Consider the following 14,529-nt stretch of genomic DNA (forward strand, 5'->3'; position numbering starts at 1 on the left):
TATTTCACAGAATCCCACCCCAATATCCAATCCTACAAAACCCATTTAAAAATAAACAAAAAACCAATGCTAACATCCCAAACAACCCCAAACTTTATAATCAGATACTGAATTTGAAAAAGAAATGCAGTTCTCCCTTAACCACCAATTAAGTTATTGCTGAAGTTTATATTCTCTTTATCTCATAAACAGGACCATAATCCTATTCTACTAGGGCTGCCTTTATGTACCATTTTTTAAATTCAATGGAAAAGTGCTGACAAGTGTTGTCATGCAGAAATTAATTTTACAGCACAACCTTCCATGGCTTAGAGAGATTTATACAGTGTAAAATATTTGGCAGAATTCAAATCCATTTATCCTGTTTAAATAATGGAAGGAAAGTATTAAAGTAAACATTCCATTCAGCCCAGGCTCTTCTTTACTGTCTTCAAAATCAACATGTTCACAACTGCAATATCCCGCTTAAGATCCATTAAGCTGACACACAAAACTTACTCACCAACATTAGAAAGCTTTATAGTGAAATTATGGAGTTTACTGCTCACTTTTAATTTTTATTCTGAACTCAAAAAATATTTCTGCATGGATTTATAGATGAAGTTCATTGTGTTAAACCATGGCTTACTTATGAATAATTGCTGAATAAACCATAATTTGCTGAAATTGTTTGCTAAACATTAAACCAGTTTAAAAATCACAGTTGTTTGATTCACATAGCACAGGTGAGCCAAAAACAAGCAAACTACATTATTAGGAGCCCAGCCCATCTTAACCATTTTAACAGCTGAACTTTTGCAGCTGGACTTTATGGCTTAAATTCTTCTTCTTTACAATTTGGTTTAGTATTAAAATAAGAAGCCATTATTAGTCATAAGCACATGAACATAAAAACAGTAGTATGCATACTGACTCGGGGAAAAAGCAGCAAATAATTTTTAATTGAAAAATATGTGATTCGACTTGTACCATTTTTTAAAATGAGAAACTGACAAGTGAATAACCTATAAATTCTTATGAATAGAATTCTTAGGAACTACTAGGAATAGTACAACATTCATGTGAATTTTCAGAAGAACAGTTAAATCTAAAAATGGGTCAACTCTACTTTTGGCTATTTCTATTTGCGTCCAAATTTGAGCAGATGTTTTCACCTATACAGGATATTTACCCAAAGTCACTGGTTTTTGGCTTTCTGATTCTACAGGAAAATAAAGTGAAACAAACAACAACAACAACAAAAACAGGATTATACAAATTTACCTTTATGCAACAGCTGAGTCATTGCACCAATACAATTGTCCTAGAATGGAAATTATGCAGTAAAATAAATAACTTTTTGCTGTTTTGTGAATAATTGCAACTTGATCCCATAAATATGAACATTAAAGTAGATATACTAATATTTTAGTATAACTTATTATTGGGAAATATAAATTAAGATGATTTATAAAAATTAAGATAATTTTAAAAACTTTGAAAAGAATTAAAAGAATAATTTTTTCCTTTATAAAAATTTTGATCTCTCTTTTTTTCAAAAGGGTTTTTGTTTCCGAAGAACTCATGAAAAGGACACACAACTCTTGGGTTTGCTCTGAAATTACTTTCTTTGAAAGGGATGCTATAGATAGAAAATAAAATCCTGGAATTTAGTTTGCAGTAGATGTAATACAAGAAGTTCACAAATAATTCAAACAGCATTTTTAATTCATGATAAAAGAATGAAGGGCATGTAAGGGAGGTCTTGTTTCTTGTTGCTGAATGGAATTTTTGCAAAAGAGGCAAAGCAAAAGTAGAAGAGAGATTTTGCTTTCTTTCTTTTATAACCCTACCAGTAAATATGTGTTTTCATTGAGTTAAGAATTGCATCCTTCTGGATTCAGAATCTCAACCTAGAATATTTAACCTCACTGAGAACATCCTCAGCTTTGGGATACTCTAGCCTAAAATGTTCTAGAACTACATCTCCTTTCAGAGCAGTTGAAAAAACAGGATGTTGAAATGAATGTTTTGTTTACAATCGCAGATTTGTATTGATCAGATATATGTCATGTACACTGTTATACAAAGAATGTTTGGTAATTTTACTTCCTCTACTATAGATTTTCTTAAAAGATCATAAAGAAAGGAACATTGTGAATGAAATTTATCTAACTTATTTGATTTTAACAGTCTGACAAATGCCAAGAGTTTCTGGCAGCAAATACAAAATAATTATATATAATTGGTTACATTATTTTTATGTGTAATAGATGTAAAAGAAAGCCTGAGTTATCAAAATTATAATGTTAATAGGTACAATCTTTCCTACATTACGTTTGGAATAAAAGCAGTAGTACCAATATACCGGTAAGTCTTTTGGGAAATTTCCTACTATCTATACTTTCTCTTTCTTCATAAATTAGCATAATGTGAGTAATAGAATTATATTTTGTAGGAGGCCACTCTGGCTGAACAGAAACAGCAGGATGCTGGTGATTGTGGTAGAACAGAATTCTTCCATGTAGATTTTATCATATTTATTAATTTAATGTATGAACCATTGCATCTTGCAAATTTTAAAATTTAAAAGCAAAAGCCTGGAATTTTTGTAGATATGAAAAGCAGCTTGCTCATATCACTGGGGCCTGATGGATTACATCCCAGAGTTTTAAAGGAGCTGGCAGAGGTCATCTCAGAACCACTGCACCAGAGGTGGTATTCAGCAGGTTCTGACCAGTTCTGGAGAACCGGTAGCAGAAATTTTGAGTATTTTGGAGATCCAGCAAATACCACCTCTGACTGGAGATTTTACAGTATCCTTCCGCTGCCAGGGCCACCAAGCCACGCCCACAGAACCAGTAGTAAAAAAAAAGTTGAATCCCACCACTGCACTGCACCATATCTTTCAAAAATCCTGGAGCACTGGGGAACGACCAGAGGACTGGAAAAGAGCTGATGTGGTTCCCATCTTCAAAAGAGGAAAATAAACAGACCCAGGAAACTATAGACCAATCAGCCTAGCATCAATACCCAGGAAGATACTGGAAAAGATAATAAAAAAATCAGATATGCCAACATCTAGAAACAAGTAAAGTAATAACTAGCAGTCAGCACAGGTTTGTTAAGAACAGATCATGCCAAACCAATCTTATTTCATTCTTCAACACAGTAACTAAATTAGTAGACCAGCAAAATACTGTGGACATAATATATTTAGATTTCAGCAAGGCATTCGACAAAGTAGACCACAACCTACTTCTTAGTAAGCTAGAAAAAAGTGGAATAGATAGCACCACTACTAGATGGATTTGCAACTGGTTGGCAAACCGTACTCAACAAGTAGTCCTTAATGGGTCTAAGTCTACATGGAGGGAAGTAACCAGTGGGGTGCCACAAGGTTCCGTCTTAGGCCCAGTACTCTTCAATATCTTCATTAACGACTTAGATGAGGATATAGAAGGGGAACTTACCAAATTTACAGATGATCCTAAGCTGGCAGGAATAGCTAACACCCAAGAAGATAGGCTGAAGATCCAGATGGATCTTGACAGACTAGAACAGCAGTTGCCAACTGGTGGGCTGTGGCCCACTGGTGGGCCGTGAGAAAATTTTGGTAGGCCGCAGAGAAATCTCACTCCCAGAGCACCCCCCCCAAAGCAATTAATCCAGGCTGAGCAGAAACACAAGGTTGTGCTGCCCACATGGCCCGTGGGAACCCTCCCCGCCCACTGATTCCTTTCCCAGGAAAACTTGCCTGCTAAATTGCTATTTTTCCTTTTTCTGACCATCATCTGTTCTGCTGTGCCGGGAGATTTAGATTAGCTAGGAAGGAGGAAATGGTTGGATTTCTTGCTTTCTAGCTAGTCTTTAGATCTTCAGCTCTGCTTTTAAGCACAGCCCTCCCTTAGGACTGAAGGTTCTTGTTATGTCCTGAGAACTCTAGGAGTTCTCACTCAGGTCCACTCACTTTGAGTGGGCGTTCTTTCCCCTTTCCTCATTGGTTGGTTCTCCCCAGCAGCCAGCTATAAAAGCAGGCTGCGGGGTCCAACCAGTTGCTGATTGCTGCGAGCCAGTTCCAGGCGTGGCAAGCACGGTCAGCCCTTTATTGCTATAATAAAGTATTGTTGCACTCATGCTCTGGTTCAGCCTCTCATTGCTCAAACTTAACACTGGCGACGAGGATGGGATGGCTACCAGAAGCACCATGCAACCGCTGAGTCACTAGCCGCCGATCCGCAGCCCAGAGAGAGCGATCGGCCGGCGATAAGGGAAACGCTGATCCGCAGCCAGAGACAGCGGTCAGCCAACAAAAAGAGCAAACAAAAAGAGCAAACGCTGATCCGCTGACAGAGAAAGTGGTCAGCAAGCGATAAGAAGCGAACGCTGATCCGCAGCCAGAGAGAGCGGTCAGAATCGAAAGTTAGAAGCGTCTGTAGCCGCTTGTTAGCCCAGCTACAGGGAAAGTGAAGCGCTGCGAGCCGCAGCCGCTCAGTATCAGGCGCGAAATTCAAATAGTTGTCATTTGAATTTCAAACCTAAAAGGTACAGCACAGCGCTGTAGCCAGTCACTGACGCCCACTCAGGCGCGAATCCAAATGCCATCTACGGCTAACAGCCTAACGTGGTTAACCCAGAGAGAAAGAGAGGATTTAAAACAGCCTCTCCTGAGCTGAAATCACTTGCCCACCACGGGCACTAAAACATTGTCTGCTGCCCCAGAGAGATTTTTTTCCTCAGGTTGTTCAACTGGTCCCAGCACCATGAGTTCCAATCCAGTCTTCCCGGCGTTTAAACCAGACGAGGAGAAGTGGGAATCGTATAAGAACCGCTTCAATCATTATATCGATGCAGTTGGCCTGGCGGATGCGGGGGAGCATCGGAAGAAATCGTATTTCCTAATCTACTGCGGAGCCACCGTCTACGATACTGCCGCAGCGCTCGTGGCTCCTCGTGAGTTGAAAAACGTTCCGTGGTCTGAGTTACTTGAAATTCTCACTAACCACTATTTCCCCAGGCCCTCACAGATTGCCAGGAGATTCACCTTCCGTATGAGGAAGCAATCGAGCAAGGAGACCATCAATCAATATATGGCCGCTCTCAGAACAGCAGCACTGCATTGTGGGTTTGGAACCTACCTGGAGGACATGCTCCTCGATCAATTAGTCTGCGGGGTCAAGGACCTCCACCTGCAAAGGCGACTTCTCGCAAAAAGACCTCAACCTCGCACAAGCAGTCGAGGAAGCCTTGGCAGCTGAGCTGGCAACAAACTCAGCCACCGAAATCCAGGGCCCAAGCGCCAAGCTGACATCACTTCCAGTCCACTCCGAGGAGGTGGCAGCAGAGGAACCCATCAGTGATGAAAACGAAGTCCACCGCCTATCCAACAACAGACGGCCGCAGGTAGGAGCCAAACAAGAAAACATCGGTCCACCCAAGCACATCACCCTGTGCCTAGCCTGTGGGGGATCTCATCAGAGGGCCACCTGCAAGTTTAAAGGAGCTACCTGCAATAACTGCCATAAAAGGGGACACATCGCGAGAGTCTGCCAAGCCCCCCAAAGCGCAGCACAAAGGCACCCTCCCTCACACTCGGGACCACAGAGGCAAGTATTAAACTGTCGCACGCACCACCTTGCCAAGCACACTTGCCACACTGTTAGTAAAATTTCTCTCTCCGTTTCCTAGAAGGTAAACCGTGCCGCATGGAGGTTGACACAGGGTCAGCGCTCTCAATTATCTCGTGGAACACCCTTAAGAGGCTCCAACCAAGCCTATCCACTAGCCGGCTCCAGAGATGCCAGTTTGGCCTGAAGGACTACCAGGGGAAGACCATTCCTGTAATCGGCAGAGGCAAGTTTCTTGTCAGTTTTAAAGCTTTTAAAGGTCACCTACCTCTAGTGGTAGTTAACGGCAATCTACCCACCTTATTGGGGCTCGATTGGTTTCCCCATCTCGGCTTAGGGCTAACAGGAGTCCATGCTGTCTCAACCTCAGACACTGACTCCTTATTCGCTGATTACTCAGATGTATTCAGCGAAGAGCTGGGGTGTTATAACGGTACCCCCATCTCATTCTCAGTTGACCCCCAAGCAGTCCCAATCAGGCTAAAACCGCGTAGGGTCCCATTTGCTATTCGGCCAAAACTAGATGCAGAATTGGATAAACTATTAAAACAAGGGGTCATTGAGCCAACAGATTTCGCCAAGTGGGAGACGCCCATTGTCACACCCTCAAAAAAGACGGTAGCCTGAGAATTTGCTCGGACTACAAGACGACAATCAATAAATTTCTACAAGTTAGCGCTTATCCTGTGCCCGTCATCCAGCACTTATTACACACATTCGAACCAGGCAGCATTTTTGCTAAATTGGACATGTCTCAAGCATATCAGCAGTTCCCTGTAGATAACCAAACAGCGGAACTCCAGACAATTGTCACTCACAGGGGTGCCTTCCGATGCAAGCGTCTCCAATTTGGCGTAAGTGTTGCCCCGGGTATTTTTCAATCCCTCATGGAGTGGATTTTGCAGGGCCTCCCTGGTGTAGTACCCTACTTCGACGACATCTTAGTCTCGGCCAGGGATAGACCCCAACTCTTCCAAAGAGTTCGAGCTGTGTTAGAGAGGTTCAGACAGCATGGCCTCAAGTTGAAAAAAAGAAAAATGTGCCATTGCCACTAGACAGGTGGACTTTCTGGGTTATAAAATTGACGCCTCTGGCATTCACCCCCTGGAGTCCAAGGTTAAGGCAATCCACGAGGCACCCACTCCAACCTCCAAAACAGAACTACAGGCGTTCTTGGGGCTATTGAACTTTTACGCATCCTTTCTGCCCCATAAAGCATCAGTAGCTGAACCCCTACACAGATTACTGGATAAAAAGTCACCATGGCACTGGGGGCACAAGGAAGACCATGCCTTTAACGCCGTCAAATCACTACTCACGTCAGAGGCGGTACTTATTCAATTCGACCCTAACCTCCCTTTAGTACTGGCAGCAGACGCCTCCCTTTTGGAATTGGGGCGGTACTAAGTCACAGGCTTCCCAATGGGGCCGAGGCTCCCATCGCCTTTTTCTCAAGGACGCTCTCTGCTACGGAGCGCAATTATAGCCAGATCGATAAGGAAGCCCTAGCAGCTGTTGCAGCCGTGAAAAAATTTCACGAATTCCTTTTTGGCCATTTTTTCGAGCTGGTCACGGACCACAAACCCCTCCTGGGCCTCCTAGCCGGGGACAAGCAGACCCCGCAAGTCCTCTCCCCTAGGATGACAAGGTGGACTCTCTTCCTAGCAGCCTACTCCTACAGACTGGTACACCGCCCGGGTAAAACACTGTCCCACGCTGACGCCCTCAGTCGCTGCCCCTTGCCTGCCCCGGCTGAAGACCCTGCTCCTGTCCACGCTATTTTCGAGATCACCCAGTTGGACCTACCCATCACTGCCCTGGACATTGCTGCTAAAACCAAGACAGACCGAACACTCGCCCAGGTGCTCGACTGGGTGAGGAGAGGGTGGCCGGGTGGCAATGTTGATAACAAATTCACACCTTTTAAGACTCGCATGCAGGAATTGTCAAGTCTGCAGGGCTGTCTACTATGGGGCACTCGAGTGGTCATCCCGGCCTCACTGCGTACCCGAGTTCTGGAAGCATTGCACGAGGGACATCCTGGCATCGTGAGAATGAAAGCGTTAGCACGCAGCTACGTGTGGTGGCCGGGTCTAGACAAGGACATTGTCAATTGGGTAAGTTCCTGCAACATTTGCCAGGAATCCCGTCCTGCTCCCCCCATTGCCACCCCTACTAGATGGGAAAACGCCAGCGCTCCTTGGTCCAGAATTCACATCGACCTAGCGGGCCCTCTGCATGGGAAGATGTTCCTGGTGGTCGTGGACGCCTATTCCAAATGGATTGACGTAGCACAGCTATCCACGACCACCACACTAGCAATCACCAACGTGTTAACACGCCTGTTCGTTACGCACGGGCTACCCGACTCCATCGTCTCCGATAATGGCCCACAGTTCGCATCGACTGAGTTCAGCTGCTTCGCTGCCAACCTGGGTATCCGCCACATTTTCACAGCCCCATTTCACCCTGCCAGTAACGGACTGGCTGAAAGGGCCGTCAGGACCACTAAAGAAGCCCTGGCAAGGTTCAACAAGAATGACTGGCACCACAAACTCTCGCGGTTCCTGATGAGCCAGCACTCAACTCCTTGTTCAGTCACCAATAAGTCCCCAGCTGAGCTCCTGATGGGCAGGCGCCTGAGGACTGTATTGGACAGACTACACCCACAATACTGCCCTGACTCTCCCCTCGCTTCCTCATCGGGGGTTAGACATTTTATCTTACAGGAGCCAGTTTTCTCAAGGAACTTCGCTGGAGACCCCCTGTGGATCCCGGGCGAGATTGTAGCCATCACCGGGCCGCGGTCGTATCGGGTCAGACTGGAGGATGGCCGCGTCTGGAGAAGGCACATAGACCAACTGCGCAGACGCCTCAGCACCATCGCCAGCAGGGACCCAGAGGCACTAGACGAGGGGAGGCTTCATCCTCAGCCTCACATCCACATCACGCCTGGCGATCAGCTCACACCTACAGCCGGTTCCGAAAGCCCGAACACGGACAGCGGCGCGCAGACAGTTGACCAGCCCGATCCAGCCTTCGAGAGCACATCCCCAGTGAGCAACCCGACGAGCCCAGGGCAGGCCCAACCCGAGGGGCACACTGGTGACACTTTGCCGACTCTGCCTGCCCAGGTAGACCCCGGACGGACAGACGATGTTCCAGAACTACGCCGTTCCGGGCGCCAACATAAACCTCCTGCCTACCTCAAAGACTATGCATGTTCACAGCTGGGGGGAAGGGGTGTTATGTCCTGAGAACTCTAGGAGTTCTCACTCAGGTCCACTCACTTTGAGTGGGCGTTCTTTCCCCTTTCCTCATTGGTTGGTTCTCCCCAGCAGCCAGCTATAAAAGCAGGCTGCGGGGTCCAACCAGTTGCTGATTGCTGCGAGCCAGTTCCAGGCGTGGCAAGCACGGTCAGCCCTTTATTGCTATAATAAAGTATTGTTGCACTCATGCTCTGGTTCAGCCTCTCATTGCTCAAACTTAACAGTTCTATTATTCAGTGCAGAATAACGGCACACTAATTTTACGACAAGCAAATTTTATGTGACAGACTCAGGTAGCCAATGGCAGATAGATATGAATGATTCTGTGAGCAACTCAATCTGCCTGCCTGCTTTTCCTGACTTTGGGTAAAAGTTGCTCTTTTTTAATAAAAAAATTCAATATTTACATACATGGTGTGTTGTGAGTGTGCTTGCTAGCAAATTTTATGAATATTCTTGAAAGCAAATTTTATGTGACAGACTGAGCTAGCCGATGGCAGAAAGATAGATAGATCACTGAATGATTCTGTGAGCAACTCAATCTGCCTGCCTGCTTTGCCCGATTTGGGGTAAAAATTGCTCAATATACAATATTTATATAAATATTTATAATATTTACATACAAGCCATGCCCAGCCAGTCACATGACCACCAAGCCACACCCACAAATTAGGCCACGACCAGAGAACCGGTTAGTGGTCCCTGGGATTTAAAATTATGCATTTGGTGGTCCCTGAGGTCCAAAAGTTTGGCAACCCCTGGACTAGAACACTGGGCCGTATCTAACAAAATGAAATTCAGTGTTAGAGAAAAGTAAAGTCCTACACTTAGGCAAGAAAAACCAAAATTACACATTTAGACTGGGTGAAACCAGGCTCAATAGCAGTAACTGTGAGAAGGATCCTGGAGTCCTAGTGGACAACCAGATAAATATGAGCCAGTAGTGTGCAGCAGCAGCCAAAAAAGCTAATGCAATCCTAGGTTGTATTAACAGAGGGATACAATCAAGATCAAGGGAAGTGCTAATACCACTCTATAAAGCCTTAGTAAGACCACATCTAGAGTACTTCATCCAGTTTTGTTCACTACATTTTAAAAAAGTTGTTGAGACTCTAGAAAAAGTACAGAGAAGAGCAAGCAGGATGATTAGGGGACTGGAGGCTAAAACATACAACTGGCTTGGCTAGTCTACTAAAGAGAAGGACCAGAGGAGACATGATAGAGGTCTACCAATATTTTTTGGGGCTGCCACAGGGAGGAAGGGGTCAAGCTATTTTCTAAAGCGCCTGTAAGTCAGACAAGGAATAATGGATGGAAACTGAACAAGGAGAGATTTAACCTGGAAATAAGGAGAAACTTTCTGATAGAACAATCAACCAATGGAACAGCTTGCCCTCGGAAGTTGTGGGAGCACCATCACTTGAGACTTTCAAGAAGAGATTGGACTACCATTTGCCAGAAATGGTGTAGGGTCTCCTGCTTGGGTGGGGGGTTGGACTAGATGACCTACAAGGTCCCTTCCAACTCTGATTATCTGTTATCTGTTATATTTTCCATTCTGTATCTATGGGATGATCTATCTATCATCTTATCTTTCTATTCCTATTTAGCGTTTTGCTTTCTCCCATTTCATCTCTTTGACAAATTTTAAAATTACATTTTTTTTCCATTTATGGGAAGAATCATGTATATTGCAATCATATGCACATTTCATCAGAAGTATATCAAATAGGCAAGATTCACACATTGCCCTCAGCCAAAAAAGAAAAAGAAAGAAATAAATTTTACATTAACACAATGAGGAAGCTCAGGTAGCAATTGTAGCTTTCAGCCTATGAATGTTGAACATTAAAACAATTTAAAAATCAACTAGTTTACATTGAAAAGGCATAATTTTAGGATTTGTTTTCCTAAAAGCAGAAGGAGTAGTTTAGCACTATGTATAAAGCTGCTACTGTGCTTATTTTGTAAATACTGAATGCTAACTATTGCTTAATATGAGAGATGAATCTAGCTACTGTTGTTTTACGTGGGACTTTGTGTTTACATGGGTTTGGGATTTTAGCCTATATGAATAATTAATATGATTCATTTCTATATTAAAAGGTTAGATAATAGATAATAGATTATACTCCTTAATAACTGAGATGAGGAAGAGTGCTGAATATTCCAATTCATCTGATTCTGAGAAAATATTTTGAGGTGTATGTATTACCCAATAGAAAAAACGCAAAAAGGTATTTTGGGGATACACATTGCTCTTACTATATACACATTTTGTCCATTTTTTTTTCATATATTGTCAAGCTATGATTGCTACATATATCATTTTAACTGGAAATAAGTGATACTGAGTGGAATGGGACATTCCATGGAACATATTTGATGAAATATGTTCTGATAATATATTAGATGACATATGTTCTAATAAATATATTTATGTTGCTTTAAGTCTTCTTTAAATAAGATTTCATTTAATTACATTTCTTAGGTACTCAATGCAGTACATAAAGTACTATATTCATCTATCTATCTACCTATCTATCTATCTATCTATCTATCTATTTATCATCTATCTATCTATCTATCTATCTATCTATCTATCTATCTATCTATCTATCTATCTATCTATCATCTTTCAGTGCAACTTGATCCACATTGTTGAAAAAAATCCAAACAAATTGCTCAATTAAAGGGAGTATTTTTAAAAAGGCTTTAAAGAGATTAAAATAATTATGCCTTATGAAATATCTGTTTCATTCTATAAAAAAAAGTGATATCTGTTTTAGAATAGGTTTTTAGGGTTACATTTACCACCCTGTAGACTCTAATTGCACCCTATTAGAAATAATGAGATTTACATGGGAAAGAGAGGGGCGGAGGGAGGGAGAGAGGGAGAGGGAGAAAATGAATCATAATGTGAAATATTAGTATAAATGTATTCTGCCTAAATGTGCAAAAGATCATTCAATGGAGCCTCATTATTGAAGAATGACCTGTGGGTGGAAGTATTATCCATCTCAGAGACTTTCCCATGTAGCTGAGCTGCAGAAGTTACAAAGGATAGGGAGCCAGTTGTGGGCACTTCTAAACTAATGAGAACTGAAAGTTTTTTTTTTTAAATACCCCAGAGACCTCCCAGATAGGATGCTTATTAAGGTATCTGCATCAGGCTCCCTTTCTGTCTAGCCAACTGTTACAAAGCTGTGCTGAGGCGAAGGCAACTGTCCGTGAAGGTGTCTCTATGCTTTTCAACTTAGCCACAGCCTATCTCAATAAATCCACAATCTACACACTCAGCCAGGGAGGGGATGTTTGCAGATATGTTTGTGTGATTGTGCAAGCAAAGCAGTCAATTGTGATTACTTCATCAAAACTGAGTGTACAGCTGCTACCTATGAGACTATCTGCTTCAGTGCGCTGGTAGCTAGCCAACTCCAGAGCACAAGTACTTCCATGAGAGAATAATTAAGCCATTAAAACAATAAGTAACAAAAGGGTAGCCACTGGGATGGGATTTGACATAACTCATTAAAATACAATTCAAGTATAATAAATCTATGTTCTTTTTTTCCATATTAAAATTATTCTGAAGCTTGTAAGAGAAAAATAATTTGTCGGACTCTAGGGCTTATCCTCGTGTTTCTATAACTTACAAAATTTAGACTCTTTCTTTTTTCATAGTAATTTGATTAAAATTATAATTAAAAAATAGAAACTAATAGAAACTAAAAAAATTAAAAATAAATAAGAAAAACAGAAAGTGCTGGAAAAAATAAAGAAAAAATAAAAATATAGTAAAGAAAAAGAAATGATATATATAAAGAAATGACCTCTTCATCACAAATGTAAATAATTTTAATAACTTATCACCTTCTCTTAAAATACAAGAAATAATATTTTTTCTTTTATCCCATTTCTTATCTACAGACAAAACCTTAAAACCACATTGCTCAGTCCTACCAATAAAAGTCTACTAAAAGCTACCACAGATAACAATGTATCTTCTTTGGCCTTGATCAAATAAACCAACTGTATATTCCTCCCTTTTACCTCTAGCAATTACAATCTTTACCTTTAATCCCTTCAAATAATGTCCTAGAATTGGATTTCTTTTTTTTTGGGGGGGCTTCTCTTCTCACAAATTTCTTTAAAGATTTAACAAGTCATTTTGTAAAGCCAATATAGGAAAATTAGCCAAGACACTATTTAGTTTGTTATTGGTAATATTCCTCTTAATTATTAAGATATTAGCTGGTTTTATTTATATATCAAGTATAGCTTTTTTATGTCATTTTTGCAGCCTATCATTTTTAAATCCACTTTCAGGATCACTCTCTATCTTATGCAATAAAACTTTTATTTTTCATTTGTTTCTCTTTCATTACATTTTTTAAACATAGTCTATCTATAGAAGTAAGCCCTTTTAGACTTCTGGTTTGAGCTTCTTCAGCGACAGACTGAAACCTCATCTCTGCGAGGCTTCGATCCATGCTCGCCACTGGAGCGCCCCAAGCCAGCTGGTTTCGGGGCCAAGCCACCCCGTAGAGGTGGTGAAGAGAGGGGAGACTGCCAGCAGGGTTGAGGAGAGCCTCTCCTCCCCAGCTCTCTCCTCCCCAGCTGGCCATTACTCCCTTTCCCAAAGGTGGTTGCAGCGGTGGTCAGAAATGGCCACCACAAAGAAGAACTCGACTAGAAAAGAATTTGCAGGAGGAAGAGAAGAAGAGAAAGTTTTGGTTGACTGGGTCAAACAGCAAAAGCAACAAATAAGGTACCCTGGAATTGAAACTGTTAAAAAACAATAACATTGTTCCCTAAGAAGATTTTTAAGCTGCGAAGGAGAGAGAAAAGGGAAAAGATTTGGTTTTCTCCTTTTCGTATACTGACAGCTAAAAGACTTAAGCAAGAAATTGGAAAAAAAATCCACTTTGACATCAACAGGCATTTAATGCTGAAAATAAAAAGTCAAAGGGATAATAAAGATTTCTGAATAATTAAAAGCTTTTGAAAACAGGAAAGGAGAGAGGAAGAATAAAAGGGCAGGATCTGGAAGGGAGGAGACTGCCTGGAATTAAAAAAGAACTTACAGCAAAATCTCAACAAGACTTCCAAAAGATACATTCTAACTGAAATATCGCAACAAAAACCCCAGAAAGAGAAAGTTGAAAAAGAAATAAGAAGATATAACTCGGGACTATCTGGATTACTTGATGATTTCTGGATTCTTGGTTATTGTTTTGAATGACTAAAATCAGTCGGGTGGTTGTTTAAAACTTTTTAAAATGGCTCCACTTTTAGAAGAACTGAAAATGGAACTTAAAAAGTACAAAGAAGATGCACAAAAAGGGAGAGGTTCTTTTGGCTTTGTATTTCAGTTTTTAGAAATGGAGATTTGGAATTATGAGAAACAACAAGAAATGCCTGCAGAACAAGAAGATTGTGACAAAGAAGAAGCCATCTTTAATGAACAAGTAATCTTAGATGGGAGAAAAAAGGAAAGGGGAGAAAGAGAATGTAAAGTTTAAGATTGGGAAAAACAACTCTCCCCCCAAAATAGAGTGAAAAATAAGTATAAAATCAGAAAGCAACAGAAGAGGGAAATGCAGAAGAGAGAATTAGAACTAGAGAGACAAGGGGGTAAAAGGGGGAGGGAG

The sequence above is a fragment of the Pseudonaja textilis genome, chromosome 1, assembly GCF_049901715.1.
Source record: "Pseudonaja textilis isolate UNSWEBS1 chromosome 1, rPseTex1.2, whole genome shotgun sequence".
Taxonomy (NCBI): domain Eukaryota; kingdom Metazoa; phylum Chordata; class Lepidosauria; order Squamata; family Elapidae; genus Pseudonaja; species Pseudonaja textilis.